The following is a 17,339-nucleotide window of genomic DNA, read 5'->3' on the forward strand; positions in this document are numbered from 1 at the left end:
CTTAAATATTTCACCAGATAATGATCTATGAGTACTTTTTTAAAAAGTTCTGTATTTTGCGCTGTCCTAGAAGGGAACACAAATGCCTGGAAACTTCATAGCCAACTGTATTCATAGCTTCCGTAAAACTAGCGGTCAATTCGGATCAAACTCGTATTGGCTACGTTTTAAAGAATAGAAAAACACATCTGAACACAAAACTGAATTTGTTGGTTAAATAATTATAAGCTCATTGTTGACGCGATGATCGCGATTGTCGAGCAATTGCACCCAAGTTTTAATCTTGATGTTACTCGTACTGGCTATGGCTATGAAAAACACGTTTGAACACATTGTTGATCTGAATCTGTTGCTTACAATACTGTATAAGTTGATTGTTGACAAGGTGATAGAGATTGTTGAGCGATTTCTTACATACCTAGCAGAGGAACGACAGAGGAACAACAGAAAAAGTATGAAAAACTTTGAAAGTTTGTGTTAAATGAGATGTAATGACGCAACGGACTAAAAAAACAGTTCGTAATTCGTGGTAACCGAAATTCGTGTTAACCGAGTGTTCGTCTTAAGCGAGTTTGTGTTAACGAAGGTTTACTGTATATGGAAGTTGATAAAGAGCGTGCCGGGCAAACTACTGCCTAGGGGTTTTTTCTTTTTTAATTAATCCTTGTAATCAACGGATCCCGGGTTCGATACCCGGAAAAGGCACGCATCGTTTCGGATCATCACACTTTAAACTGTAGGTCCAGTCTCGTTTAGCATTTCTGTGCCTGAAGTGGACTTAAAAACAAATTGTGTTGGAATAATGAGAATTGCTTGCTTATTTCCTTTCATCTCCCCTTTCAGTTTTTCATTTCTCGCATGCGTTACTATTTCTACCACCATTCTCTTCCAATTCTCTCTCGTTTTCCCCTTTACTTTTACTTTCTCTCTCTCTCTCTCTCTCTCGCTCTCTCTCTCTTTATATCTCTCTGTGTGTGTTTGTGTGTGCTTCTCTTTCTTTCCACCTCTATATGTCTCATCTTCTCTTCTTTACTTCCCTGCTGGTCTCTGACTTTTATTTCAGTATGGCTCTCGAGCTCCTCCATTTTGATTTCTTGTCCATCCCTTTCCCCAATATCTGTCTCATCTTTTCTCCCCCACTATTTACCTCTCCTTTTTTTTATTTCACTGCCTTTTTCTCGTTCTGATCTCCTCCTTCACTCCCTGTCTATTATTTTTTGTCTATTTTTCTCTCTCTCCCTTTCTCTGTCAGCTTCTTAATTTCCATTTGTCTCTTTGTTTTCCTGCCTGTCTCTTGTTTCTATTTATGTTCCTTTCTTTTTCTCCTTCTGAACGTTTCTCTATTTTTATTTCCCCTCATATTTTTCTCATTTTCTTGCTTTCCCTGCCTTTTTCTCGTTTTGTCTGCTTCTCTCTATGTTTTACTCGGTATGTTTCTCGAGCTTCTCCATTTGTCTTTCTTTCCCTCACTCTGTCTCATCTCCTCTTTCCTTGCCTGTATATTCTTTTCTCCCTCTCTGTTCTCTTTTCCTGAATATTTGTCTGTTAATCTTTTCTCTTTCTTTTCCTACCTGTCTCTCGCTTTTATTTATATTGCTGTCTCTTCTTCCCGTTCTCTCTCTCTCATTGTCTTACTATCTTTACGCCCTTTCTTTCTCATCCTCTCTCAAAACATTTCTATCTTAGATTGACCGAAAAATATTGCAGGACAGACCCGTACCCAGGATTTTTTTGAGGGAGGGGCCAGATCCATATAAGTATAACTATACAGGGTGTCCGGAATGGGACTGACGGTTTTTAAAAGTGTGTGGTTTTAATATGGTTAGAGATAGGGAAGAAAGAAAACCTGCATTTTGAAGGAAATCTCAAAAAGTTTTATTGTTATTACTTACAAGTCATTGTAACTCAGTATAACTCCACGTGAGCTCCATTTGTGACTCGGAGAATATCCAGCCTGAATTCAATCTCTCTCTATGTATTCTGTAACATCTGAGGTGTGACAGAAGCAATCGCATTCCGAATACGGGTCATCACTTCATCAAGGTTACGAACCTTTTCACCGGAATACGCAATGTCTTTCACATACCCCCACAAGAAAAAGTCCAGAGGGGTTACATCAGGGGAGCGTGGTGACCACCTAATTGGCCCATCACGGCCTATCCAACGTTCCGGAAATTCCGTATCAAGATACTCCCTCAGTTGTAGGCTCCAATGTGGCGGGGCACCATCCAATTGGAAAATCACTTGAGGTTGCAAATGTTGTAATTGGGGAACTGCAAAATATTTGAAGCATGTCTAGGAACACATTTCCTGTTATGGTTTGCTTCATTAAGTGTTAAAGCGCACCAAACATTCAATTTTGGACTGTCTCGGGAATGTTCCACATACTCATTCGGATTCTCAGATCCCCATATCCTAACATTGTGTCTGTTAACACAGCCAGACAAGTGAAAAGTTGCTTCATCTGAGAAAACAATGTTCAATAGAAAATTATGGTCATTACCAATCTTGTGTAGAATTTCATTGGCAAATTCTAATCTTTTTGCCTTGTCGTTAGGCCTAATTTCTTATAACAGTTGCAACTTATACGCGCGCAAACGTAATCGTTTATGTACTACATCTTGCACAGTTGACCTTGGAATTCCCAGCTGCCTGCTCGCTGCGCGAATTGACTTCCTCGGGCTACGTGTGAAACACTCTCTTATTGACTCCACCCGTTCGTCTGACAGATGCGATCCTTGTGGTAAACACGTCGGAAGTTTCGTTGCACTTGAACAACACTTTTGTCTCTGCAAACCACCACACGCATTGCGCCATTTTTCGCTTCGGCGATACTAGCGCCGTCACCGGTAGTCGTACAACTATGAAAACTTGCTGAACAAAACTTTTTAAGTTTTCCTTCAAAATGTATGTTTTCTTTTTTCCCTATCTCTGCCCATATTAAAACTCACACACTTTTAAAAACCGTCAGTCTCATTCCGGACACCCTGTATATCAGTGGCGTATACTGAGTCCAAGATCTGGGTCCTAGGCTATGAATAGAAACAAATTTACCAACTCCTAATAAATTAGGTTGCCAACTCATAAGAAATCAGGTTGCCAACTCATGAGAAATCAGGTTGCCAACTCATAAGAAATCAGGTTGCCAACTCATGATAAATCAGGTTGCCAACCCATAAGAAATCAGGTTACCAATTCATAGGAAATCAGCTTACCAACTCATAAGAAATCACGTTGCCAACTCCAGAAAGAGCATCATCATCGATGATATACATTTAATATTATTTACAATTTCTGGTCTATTTTTCTCCTGTATTTTATTCTCTAGACTTCAGGCTTCGCAGATAGCCTATCTAGCCTACAATATACGCTCCTGATATATATATACACACACACACACACGCAGTGGCACCTATTTGGGGAGCCTGGAGGCAGTTGCCCCCGACTTCTTTACCTCTTTTCCCCCGTACTATGGCCTCTTAATGCTTGACTACCAAGAGAAAAATTAATGTCCCTTTTCCAGTTTTGGCACCCAATCGTCGATACTGGTCAGAAGAATTCGGCCAGTTCTGAGTTTCGCAAATTAAAAATGTTTTCAAATTTCCTAAATTTTCTTATACCACAACCTTTGAACAACCACGATAATTGTATGTTTAGAAAATGATATATTATTTATAAATTAAATTATACGCATTAGCAATGATTATTACAATAAATAATTCTAAATCTGAGTTAACCCAAAGCCCGCTACAAAAGGTCGTAGCGGGCTGGGTTATCCCAAAAACAGAGAGAGAGATTTTCACCTGGTAGCCAGTCCTGTGCGTCTAAGCGTAAACGATAGTCTACATTCTACACGTAGACTATTTTATACACGTAGATTACGTAATCTATGTAAACAACATGGCGAAAGTTGATAACTTAGCAAAGGGCGCCGTGGAATTAAAAAAAATATACTGCGCATCAGTTTCTGATGTGTAAGGAGAACTTTTCATACTATTTTTTCCAAATTTGAACAATTTCTCACCTGGGAAGAAACCTAATATAGGAAATATACTAGTGTTTTTTGGGAAGAAGTCCACTCTTGCCTCACAACTGCCATCTGTTGTTGTTTTTTTCATACTATTATCTTCTTCCATAGTTGGTAATAGAAGAGAAGATAAATTTTGTTGTAAATAGGATTCTTTTCATTTCGTTAAGAACCAATATAGTGGAAAATGTCACTTTCCTTTCATGAAAGCCTTGAAAATTAATTTTAGTGCACTTTAGATTGTCTACGTAGTCTATGTGAACTACAACCCTATGTAATCTACGCGTAGATTACGAGTAGACAACGCATGTAGACGTAAACTTATAGTCTACGCACATCACTGCTGGTAGCCTTGTATCAATGGTTATAAAACTAATAATACCCAATATTGCAGACTGCATACTTCTGGAGACTGCCTCTCCACACAACAAACATTCATTTATGCAAGGACAAAACTGAAATTTTTACGTTTGTAAAATCGTCCTGTTATTTTCATATATTTTTATAGGTTCACATTTAAAAATTTCATGGCTCGAGGGTGGGGGGGGGGGGGGTTGTCTTCATGGCCCCTCCCCTGGGTACTGCCCTGTTGTAGGACTTCACACGATTTACTATTGGAAAGCTTTACACTGGCTTTGTCAAATTAGTCCAAACTGAAATGTAGTGCACAGTAGTACTGGCTGGAAATCGGAATGAGGAAATCCTGGGTTCCACAAAACTTCATTTCAATGGCAATTAATTAAATTATGATTATAGTGCATTGATAATGACTAGCAGGACTGTAACACTTTGCTTCCACCAACAGCGGAATTTTCAAATCCAGCAGGGTTCTGAGGAAAATACCCCTTGATTGCCCCTCTCTGGTTGGAAATATGTCTTACGGATAACTTTTAGGCCAAATATGGCACGTTCTAAACACAAGGAAATTCCATCACGGGACTCCATAGCATACACTAGATGGCACTGAAAGCAAGGAAAATCTTTATTGGAGCATTACTAAGCAGAATCAATTCAAATTTTAAGCAATTTAAATATTAATACTTATCTTCTTAACGTACATTATACTGATTCTGTATATTGCGTTCTTTATGTGGTAAATGGTAGTTTTCACAACTTAAAATGTCACATTTTACAACAGTAAATGATACTCCGTACTTTATATTCTCTTCAACACACAATAAAACCATTACAAAAAATTTAGAGTGTGAAGTTGGAGATCGGTTAGTTCATTCCAATCTAACTATTGCCTATTTTTATGGGAGTAGGAAAAGGTTTATTATCCATAAGACACCATTAAATCATATTGCCAAACACATCTGGATTTCATGATGCAGTGAGTGATATGTCAGCTTAGACTGACATCACAACAACAATGACATGTTATGTTGTTGCAAATAACAACAAGAACAACATGTTTGTCCAACGGGAAAGACTTTTGAAATAGAGATAGGACTCGATGCAATGAATTGACCTTGGGAATTTCAGGAGCTGTTACACCACGAAGTTTAATTCGGATGCTCTCTGTATACATTACGTTGCTTCAGTATAGTAAATGTCCATCGTTCATTCTAATACTCACCCCCTACTTTCTTCTTAAAAGTAACAACAAATCCCTAACACACACAGATTCTCAAGGGTTGGTTGGTTCATTGAATTGTTGTTTTTAAGTCAACTTTATGCACAGAAAGGCTAATCGGGACTGGACCTAGAGTTTAAAACAAAGTTCCGAACTACTGTGTGTCTTCACATCGAACACGGAATCCCTTGATTACAAGGCGACGACGATACCACTACGGCATCGGGGAGGCCCGAGATTCCCAAGAGTTCTGGCACTTGTCAGGATTCCCGAGGAAGGAAACGTGGCTGCGATTAGGGGGCGTGGGGAGCTTTTGCCCCCTACTTTTTTTTTTAGCCCGCACTAAGTTAAACCCTATCTACCAAGTGAAACCAAACTGTCCTTGCCCCCCAGTTTTGGAACCGAATCGCCGCCACTGTATGGGAATGAAATAGAGATTAGAACAGACGTGAATTACTTTTTCAACATGGTCTAGTGGTAACCTCGTCGCCTTGCAATCAAGGGGTGTCGGGTTCGATACCCGGTGGAGGTACTTTAAACGGTAGGGCCAGTTTCTGTGTATAAAGTGGGCTTGAAACGAATTCAAAAACACAAGATCTGATGCATTTTGTTTCCTGCGTGTTTGCCACCCGAGTAAGAAATCACTGCATTATTTAGTGACATATTTCTCCAATATATGCTACGAGACTCCTCCTGCCCACTTCTAATATGAAAGCCGATTCTTGGTACATAATACTCACGACCAGAGAAGTGTAATTTGCATTTGCAATAGAAACCCGATTTCCACGATGGCTAACCTCATACGCTAGAGTTCAGTGCCTTGTGGGGCACGTTTCGTCACTTTCGTGGCAACGACGAATTAATCTTGACCTTCTACACTTTTGAGAATTCGTGGGAGGAAACGGTTACCGTGAGGATGAGGAAGAAACACGTGGACATCTCGAAAAACTTTCTAGGCTCATCGACCGTTGAACTGGCCCATAACGTAAAAGCGGTGATTTACTGTATATATTATCCACACAAGGAAAGAGTTTTACTACAATATGTGTCAAGTTGATGGTCAGTCGATTCTGAAATTTCTGGTTTTAACTTTCACTTTTCTACATTACTAGAAATTACCTTATGCATGATTTTATACGATGATTCCACTTCACAATTCAGACTTGCCAACTGAAATACCACCAAAGGTAATGTAACACCCTAATTGGTGCAACACTACACCTAACCTAGTCTCAAAGGCCTCCATGCTTGATGTGGTTTGATGTAAAAATACACTAAAGATGGTGCTAAAGTACACTAATTCCAAATTAACGAAATAAAGGAGCTTTCTGTTACCACCATTTTTGGGGGGCAACCCAGTTGCATATAGGCTATGAAGATTGTAGCTTAGAAAACATTCAAATACATGGTATTTATTTTTATACTCTCATCTAAAGGAAAAATAATTTGAAAAGTCTCATAAAGAAATTTGCAAATTTGTAACACTTCTGTCTTGCCAGATGATATTTGCATATCTGTAATACTTCTCTTGTTCTTCAATTGATATTTGAAATTTTGAAACACTTTTCATTCTCTTCTTTAGATTTTTTAGAGTTTGTAACACTTTTCTTTCTCTTCAGTAATATTTGCGAGTTTGTTACACTTCTCTTCCCCTTCAATTGATATTTGAACACTTTTCTTCCGTTTCAGTTGATAGAGTTAAATCTTATAGAAAAACTAAATATGCTAAAAGGTTGAAACGTTACGTTTAGTTTATATTTTGAATAAAATAAATTACTGCCTTGGTCAGCATATTTAGTTTTTCATAATCATGGAAACAAGGCTTAATGGTGTTAAAATCGTATAGAATGTTTCTTTTCGGTTCCTAAGAATAATTAAAATAGTTTCACCTTGAAATACTCTTTCAGTCATATTCCATATTCGGGTTTTCCCGAAAGAGGCGTTTCCAAACATAATTATAGTAATCATCATTAAAATCGTCTTTTACCTTGTGCACATGTTGCAATGTAATTGTATATTGATATTTTTGTCTACATTTAATAGTGTCTGTAATGGAAATCGGCTGATTGGTTGGATAACGTTTCATGAAATTATAGATCGCGTTTATTTCAAGATGGCGTAGGAAAAGTTTTGGCAAGTAACTTCCAAGGTTGTCTATTCTACTAAGAAATAACAAAGTACGAAGTTGCTTAATTTAGCCCACCCCTACTAGCGTACGCAGGATTTTTTCGGAGGGGCTGGAATTGTAAAAGTGGATAATACAGAGCTGTGATCGGGGGCTATTTCACTATAAAATATTTCCTAATTACAAGTTAAAACTTCATTTTAAAAGTTGTGCAGGGACAAAACTGGTATAGGTGTTATATTAAGGGGAATTGTATCTACCACTTTGCTTTAACCGATACTGCTTTTATTTGAAACTTTTGGGTTTCTCAGAATTTCGGGAGGGGCTGTAGCCAGGATTGTTAAAGGTCCAGTAACCCATAAATTCTAATGGGTTCTATTGTGTTCCGCTGCAGGACCGGAATCTTTTTCTCTCACAATTTAAATTCGATCCAAGTTGCGTTTTGTTTGATTGAAAAAAGTTTCCTGGATCGTATTTAAATTTATCCTAGAAAAAAGGTTCCTGGACCGTATTTAAATTTATCCTAGAAAAAAGGTTCCTGGATCGTATTTAAATTTAACCTAGAAAAAGGTTCCTGGACCGTATTTAAATTTATCCTAGAAAAAAGGTTCCTGGATCGTATTTAAATTTATCCTAGAAAAAAGGTTCCTGGACCGTATTTAAATTTATCCTAGAAAAAGTTTCCTGGATCGTATTTAAATTTATCCTAGAAAAAAGGTTCCTGGACGTTATTTAAATTTATCCTAGGAAAAAGGTTCCTGGACGTTATTTAAATTTATCCTAGAAAAAAGGTTCCTGGACCGTATTTAAATTTATCCTAGAAAAAAGGTTCCTGGACCGTATTTAAATTTCTCCTAGAAAAAAGGTTCCTGGACCGTATTTAAATTTATCCTAGAAAAAAGTTTCCTGGATCGTATTTAAATTTATCCTAGAAAAAAGGTTCCTGGATCGTATTTAAATTTATCCTAGAAAAAAGGATCCTGGATCGTATTTAAATTTATCCTAGAAAAAAGGTTCCTGGATCGTATTTAAATTTATCCTAGAAAAAAGTTTCCTGGACCGTATTTAAATTTATACTAGAAAAAAGGTTCCTGGACCGTATTTGAATTTATCCTAGAAAAAAGGTTCCTGGACCGTATTTAAATTTATCCTAGAAAAAGGTTCCTGGACCGTATTTAAATTTATCCTAGAAAAAAAGTTTCCAGGACCGTATTTAAATTTATACTAGAAAAAAGGTTCCTGGACCGTATTTAAATTTATCCTAGAAAAAAGTTTCCTGGACCGTATTTAAATTTATACTAGAAAAAAGGTTCCTGGACCGTATTTAAATTTATACTAGAAAAAAGGTTCCTGGATTGTATTTAAATTTATCCTAGAAAAAGGTTCCTGGACCGTATTTAAATTTATCCTAGAAAAAAGGTTCCTGGACCGTATTTAAATTTATCCTAGAAAAAAGTTTCCTGGACCGTATTTAAATTTATCCTAGAAAAAAGGTTCCTGGACCGTATTTAAATTTATCCTAGGAAAAAGGTTCCTGGACCGTATTTAAATTTATCCTAGGAAAAAGGTTCCTGGATCGTAATTAAATTTATCCTAGAAAAAAGGTTCCTGGATCGTATTTAAATTTATCCTAGAAAAAAGGTTCCTGGACCGTATTTAAATTTATCCTAGAAAAAAGGTTCCTGGACCGTATTTAAATTTATCCTAGAAAAAAGGTTCCTGGACCGTATTTAAATTTATCCTAGAAAAAAGGTTCCTGGACCGTATTTAAATTTATCCTAGAAAAAAGTTTCCTGGACCGTATTTAAATTTATCCTAGAAAAAAGTTTCCTGGACCGTATTTAAATTTATCCTAGAAAAAAGGTTCCTGGACCGTATTTAAATTTATCGTAGAAAAAAGGTTCCTGGACTATTTAAAATTTATCCTAGAAAAAAGGTTCCTGAACCGTATTTGAATTTATCCTAGAAAAAGATTCCTGGACCGTATTTAAATTTATCCTAGAAAAAAGGTTCCTGGACCGTATTTAAATTTATCCTAGATAAAAGGTTCCTGGACCGTATTTAAATTTAACCTAGAAAAAGATTCCTGGACCGTATTTCAATTTATCCTAGAAAAAAGGTTCCTGGACCGTATTTAAATTTATCCTAGGAAAAAGATTCCTGGATCGTATTTAAATTTATCCTAGAAAAAAGGTTCCTGGATCGTATTTAAATTTATCCTAGAAAAAGGTTCCTTTACCGTATTTAAATTTATCCTAGAAAAAAGGTTCCTGAATTGTATTTAAATTTATCCTAGAAAAAGGTTCCTGGACCGTATTTAAATTTATCCTAGAAAAAAGGTTCCTGGACCGTATTTAAATTTATCCTAGAAAAAAGGTTCCTGGACCGTATTTAAATTTATCCTAGAAACAAAGGTTCCTGGATCGTATTTAAATTTATCCTAGAAAAAAGGTTCCTGGACCGTATTTAAATTTATCCTAGAAAAAAGTTTCCTGGACCGTATTTAAATTTATCCTAGAAAAAAGGTTCCTGGACCGTATTTAAATTTATCGTAGAAAAAAGGTTCCTGGACCGTATTTAAATTTATCGTAGAAAAAGGTTCCTGGACCGTATTTAAATTTATCCTAGAAAAATGGTTCCTGGACCGTATTTAAAATTTATCCTAGAAAAAAGGTTCCTGGACCGTATTTGAATTTATCCTAGAAAAAAGGTTCCTGGACCGTATTTAAATTTATCCTAGAAAAAAGGTTCCTGGACCGTATTTAAATTTATCCTAGAAAAAAGGTTCCTGGACCGTATTTAAATTTAACCTAGAAAAAAGATTCCTGGACCGTATTTAAATTTATCCTAGGAGAAAGGTTCCTGGACCGTATTTAAATTTATCCTCGAAAAAAGGTTCCTGGACCGTATTTAAATTTATCCTAGAAAAAGGTTCCTGGACCGTATGTAAATTTATCCTAGAAAAAAGGTTCCTGGACCGTATTTAAATTTATCCTAAAAAAAGGTTCCTGGACCGTATTTAAATTTATCCTAGAAAAAAGGTTCCTGGACCGTATTTAAATTTATCCTAGAAAAAAGGTTCCTGGACCGTATTTAAATTTATCCTAGAAAAAAGGTTCCTGGACCGTATTTAAATTTATCCTAGAAAAAAGGTTCCTGGACCGTATTTAAATTTATCATAGAAAAAAGTTTCCAGGATCGTATTTAAATTTATCCTAGAAAAAAGGTTCCTGGACCGTATTTAAATTTATCCTCGAAAAAAGGTTCCTGGACCGTATTTAAATTTATCCTAGAAAAAAGGTTCCTGGACCGTATTTAAATTGATCTGGTGAAAAGGTTCCTGGACGGAATTGAAATACTTTACCGATAAAAAGGTTCTTTACGGTCCAGAACCCATTTACGCTCGCTGATTTCCTCTCCTGGACCGGAATTGAATTTATTTAAAATTCCTGGACCTTTAACAACCCTGGCTGCAGCCCCATCAGCTCTCCCTGAATACCCTATAAAAATCTTGAGTCCGTATTGGAACTAACAAACTATTTCGGAAATGTTCCCGTTACCTAATTCATTTTCAGTATGATCTTGAAAATTATAAAAATTAAGCTTTGGCTAGGTTCGTTTTTATATCGAAGAGTCCCTCTGGTTTGTCAGGGATGCTATATTTCAATATTTATTGTGGAATATATTTCAAATGACACATGTTTGGTTTAAATCAATTATTGGAATTAAAGTATTGACACGTTGTCTTCATTAATCATGTTTTTTTTATTTCATAATTATGTTAATGTTGGTAGAAATTGATCAAACACCTGTCGCGTGTCACAAAATAGCACAAAGTATCATGTAACACACTTCTCTGAATATTATTGACCCTGTATGCAGATGAGCTTACATAGGATAATCGGGATGCCCTCTAAGATATATGAACACAAGCAGCATAGGTAAGACAGATAGGTCTAAAATAGTCGCAGATTCATGGTATAAATCATGAAATTCAATGGAAGTACACCGGACTTTGTGGCGAAGTGGTTAGCTCAGCGCGCTACGACACTATGGGTTCCGGGTGTTCTTTGCGAATGTCCTATCATCTATTTCATCATACCATCACTCATCTTCATCTTCGCGATTAGCCTAATGGGGAACACGCTTCACGCTGCTAAGGTGCATGGCGTTCCTCGTCCCATCCCTCTCGTCTAGAAGTTCTTCTCACTCGACTCCGTATTGGACACAGCAGTCTAACCCATGGTCTAACCCTCCAATGTGTCCTGTTTGTAATGTCGTTTTTAAGTATTCAGCATATTTTATTGAATGTGCCAATCTTGTCTCCTTCCGACACGTCTAATATTCCCAGCTGTTTGTCGCCCCTGTTGGGCGATGACGACAATGCTTTATCACGTGTTTTTACCTTTTTGAGAAGAGCTGGTTTCTTCGACAGTCTGTGAGGAAGCTCTTAGTGATTCTGACTTCTTAATGTCTTATGTTTGTTTGGTGCAGGTCTCTCTAGACCTTGCACGTTTAATTGTTTCCAAGAGGCTTTCTACACCACTTGTTTTAACTTTTAGGTAACAGTTAGATATAGTGAAAACACATTTATGTCAAATTTACAGGAGAAATGACGAGAAAGTACTTACGGAATTGAGTTCCTGTGGACTTTTGGAATCTGGGAATAGAGTTTTTCCATTCGTGCAACTTATTCGGCCGGTAAATAATGTCATTTTTGACATTAATGTATCTCCGTTGCACGATAGCTCGTGCCACCATTATCGTCGACTACGTGAATAAAATGTTCCGTGCGTTCGAATTTTTTAACCCCTGTCAGTATAGCAACCACGCGGTAGCTTTACCAGATGACATGTGAGCGGGTTTTTTTCCAATTTAATTTTCTGTTTGCCTAACCTAACTGAACCTAACCTAACCTTCCGTGAATGGTTTGTGGATCAATTTTCGCTTAAAAACCTTTTGTGAATAGTTTGTGCGGCATTTTTCGGTTCATAAGTTTGGAAACACTGCATATCAGCTGACGATAGACAACGTGAGTCAAGATTTGCCCGCCATATTGTGTGTAGCGAAAGCGAATTAGCAACGACCAATAAATACTTGTAATGTGAAAAATTACGCTTTTTTCAGTGAAAAAAACATAATCCCAAGTTGAAAAATGTTCCGCTATGCATATAAGGTAAGTTCAAATGTAAATAATTCGGAAATAAACGAGTGAAATGTGTTTTCACTATATCTAGCTGATACCAACTTTTAAAGTCATAATTTTAGGTAAGGGGATATTTCCCCGCATACCTTGAAGAGTGGTAAAAGGCCTAAAAGTGCAGACGCACCCAGAACTTGCAATTCATTGTTCGCGGTAAGCAAAGTAGCTGATAAAACGTAGTTAAATAAACCACACCAATCAAACGAAGGAAGAACATTACAGTTCTAAACAAAGAACCAAGCTGTAGTCTGAGAAAAATCAAAGAGGCAGCTCGAAGTGAGGGAGGATGCAGGCGGATGGCATCCCCCCCCCCCCCCCAACTAGCAAAATTTTCGCAAAGCATCTTCCCCTATCTCTCTCATTGTCACCATGTTAAACCCCCAAGCAGGCTCGACCAAACCTGTTCCAATCTAAGAATTTTCACTTGAAGCGCTGCCTATAAGTGAAGCAAAAATTGTCCTTTTCAGAAAATAGCAATAAATGTTAAATGGACCAAGAAAGGGTATAGAATTCCTCTGGGGAGTAGTTGGTTGGTTAGCGTAACGGATTCGTAGTAAAACCATTTGTCCGTTATAGGTTCCAACAATTGACTAAAAGGATATGTCACCTGCAGATAAGACAAGATGTGCTCTATGAAAACGTAGTGTTACAATAGGTGTGAGTAGAATAATAACTAGATAATGTATAATGCTAGCTAGAATATAACTAGACCTCGAATTTTTAGGTTCTAAAAGGTGTGCTTTTAGGTTACTAAAATAGGCTCTAAAATCCTAAAATAGGTTCTAAAAATTCTAAAATAGGTCCTAAAAATCTGAACTTAGGCTCGAAAATTCTTGAAGTAGGTCAAAAGAACTTAAAATAGTTCAAAATTCCTGAAAAATGCTGATTAGGTATGGTCACATATGAAAATGGGACAGATATATCCTGAAATACGCACTATCTTGCATAACGTTATGTGTGTTGCCTAACCCTAAGGGGATGGCAGAACTTACCATTGGAAATTTGCTATTAAAATCCACCCTTCGCCGTATAGTTAGGCAACAGTCTTTTTTCATGTTATCCACAGTCAAACTTCTCAATTTTATCTCTGAGGATCATCTTACATGCTGAAAATAATCTTTCAACAAAATCATAGCCAGTGGTGCAAACTTCAATGCTGAAATGTTAGTTTGCAAGGCGTGATTCGTAAATGCCACAAAGCACCGAAGCGACGTGAAAGTGAGCAAGACCACACAGATCAGACCACTTTGGATTGTACTGGTAACAGTGGCACCAGACATTTTGCTTTGTTTAGAGCTTAGAAAAATCACCATGGACTTGGAGGAAGGGAAATCGACAGAGCGTGCGTTTGAAACACGTTCGTCATTGAATTTTTTCGTGACCAAACAAATCAAATGCCTATGTGTGTGAAATAAAAATCCTGTAAAACCGTCAAAAATATATAAAAACCTTTTAAAATGCTTGACTTAGGCGCATAAATCTAAAATAGGTTCTAACAAGCAAAATAGGTTTTTTTAGGCATTATAAAACTTCATCAGTTGTTGAGTTTCTTAACGAAACGCTGACATAACTTATTATTTCTTACATGCCAGTAAAGGAAAAAATAGGTTAAAATCCTAAAATCCGAGGTCTAGGTGTAACATCCGTGACACATGTTTAACAATTTATACAGAAACTAATTTCAGTATGAAACATATGCTCTAGATAAATGAAGGTAACGTGTTGTGTTTAATGTCAGTAATTGGTTTAAACCAAACATGTATTTTAACAAGCAGATCACTGTTAGGAATGTATGTAGCATTTATATCCAATCGAGGCGCAGTGTTTAAAGTACAAGAATAGCAGCATTACAAGTGTAAGAATTAAGAATTTGTCAAGAAGCACACAGTCTGACAAGTAAATAGTTCAAAATGGCTAATAGAAGTGGCTTGGTTACAAAGTTTTCACTTTATTCTTTTTATTAGCAAGTTGAACTGTATTAAATAATTCTCTTGCTTTTCTCCATGATTGTTTTTGTCTCTAGCTCCATCTATAATTCATTCCTTCACCATCGTTTTCCGAATACGATTCCTACATATGATTTTTAGCCAGCATCTTTTCTTATAGTCTCACGAAACTTCTGTTATTTATTTCTACACTTTTGCCTTTGTAGGAACATGCCTGTTGTAATGCGTCTTTTATAATTATATGGAAATCTCTAGAACCTGAAATCTGTTCACATAACCTGCATATTACCGTTACATCATGGCGTGTACCTCAGCAGGTAATTTCATCAAAATAACTGTTACCTTTTACTAAAATGGTCACCTACAGTGATTTTTCTTTTGATAATATCTTCAAAGTGTTTATTACACTATGATGCTCACAGCAAATATAGGCCAATGGCGTTATGCTGCAAATATCTGATGGGGATACTGCATTATATCAGCGATATAATCTTTGCTTGAATTACATCTCTTGGAAACAGGTTTGTGTACTTACGGTGCATGCAACAGTAGCCACATCGAATTCCCGATAGAGTTTAAATATCGTATAATTTCCAGTGATTCAACCAGATTGCGTTACATCAATTGGTAATACTGAGAATGGGATAACATATCATTAAAACTGAGAGGTGGGGATATTTTTGGTGAATGTTGATGGTGTCAGCCTAGTAAAATATTCCTTATTATATATTATTAAGGAATTGAGTCTTGGCTTAAACTCGTTCTCGAGAACGTCTCGACTTGAAAATGAATGCCTCATTCTCGATGACGAAGGATACCTAACTGGAGTCTCGAAATAAGTAGAGAAAGTAAAATGTACAGTCAGATGTACAAGTATTACCAAGTAAATTGTCCATCACCATGTTCTTGAACTTTGTTTTACTAAATGAGAGCTTCAGAAATCGAAATATCTGCACCAGCTTACGTAAAAAAAATCATTCCTTAAAATGGACAATTTGCTGACCAATACTTGTGAATTCCACTGTACAGCGTGCCAACGCACAGGCTTACACAGCGTAAAATGTTCAAGGAAAACCATTTTCTTAACGGTTTTCTGCTTAACGCCTTGTTTCGACGCTACGAACTCGTGAAAAAAGAAATTTTATCCTCATTGTATGCAACCACGTTGCACATGCTAACAGTTGCGCCAGTGGTTTAACTTTGCAATCACAATAAACAAAATATAAATAATCAGGTTGACATAGGCTTGGTATGTCTGAATAATTCACGCTTTAAGGTAATTTTGGTTATCATAATATTACAAGTAGTACAGGTGGCCCGGTTCTAAATCCTCATTTGGGGCTCGAATCATCATGTGGGGCTCGCAGTGGTGCCAACTCACCCCCCGAAAATTTCACCAACTGATATTTTGAAGCCTTTCACGGTGTATGTTAACCTCACAAGCAGTGTTGCTAACTCGGCGTAGCCTTTTATGGTGTATGTTAACCTCACCAGCAGTATTTCCAACTCGGCGTAGCCTTTCACGGTGTATAATTTTTTTAGCTTTTTTTTTTGTGTGTGAGTGTACATGTGTTTGGGCGAGGCGTAGCCTTTTATGGTGTATGTTAACCTCACAAGCAGTGTTGCCAACTCGGCGTAGCCTTTCACGGTGTATGTTAACCTCACCAGCAGTGTTGCCAACTCGGCGTAGCCTTTCACGGTGTATGTTAACCTCACCAGCAGTGTTTCCAACTCGGCGTAGCCTTCTTTGAGGCTTGGGTTTTTTTGCCAATTTATTCAAAGAAAATTCTACTATATAATTTTTTACTGGCTAAGCTAACCTACAAATAGGAATTGGCAGCACTGACGAGGCTCGAATTATTATTTGACGCTTGAAACAAATCGCTAAATATAAAATAAAATAACAATGCCTATGAACCTGTTTGGCTTCAGGAAGCAGGCTATGGAGGCATTCGCCCAAAGTGCACCGTCGCCACCTGCGAGCTTGGACCTGTTACCCTCCCTATTATCTAAACTCAACGGTTTGTTGATTATACACTTGAATAGCATCCTGACCCAGTACGACGAGGATGTGGGCAAAACTTTCTACATATTCAACAACAACTTGAATTATTACCAATTCCCCATCTCCGGCAAACTGCAGTTTGACATGAATCCCGAGAATAAAGGAGAGGCCAAAATTTCCTCCGGCAAGAACATCTATCGCATCAAACACGATAGGATGAACAGTACCACCACGTACGATGTATCTGCTGGCGATCGCCTGTACATAGAGCTCTTGGACGACTACGACAAACTCATCCCTTTTTTCATAGAAATGAAAATTAGCTATCCTATAATAAATAACAATAATGCCTAACGATATTTTTGGCCATACGAAACGCGACGACCATGGCGACGAGCTTCTCATGCTCGACGTCAGGGTCAAGAAGTTGCGAAGCGATCTGCAGGCCCTCCAGTCC

Source organism: Lepisma saccharinum, chromosome 28 (assembly GCF_977018435.1).
Source record: "Lepisma saccharinum chromosome 28, izLepSacc3.1, whole genome shotgun sequence".
NCBI lineage: Eukaryota > Metazoa > Arthropoda > Insecta > Zygentoma > Lepismatidae > Lepisma > Lepisma saccharinum.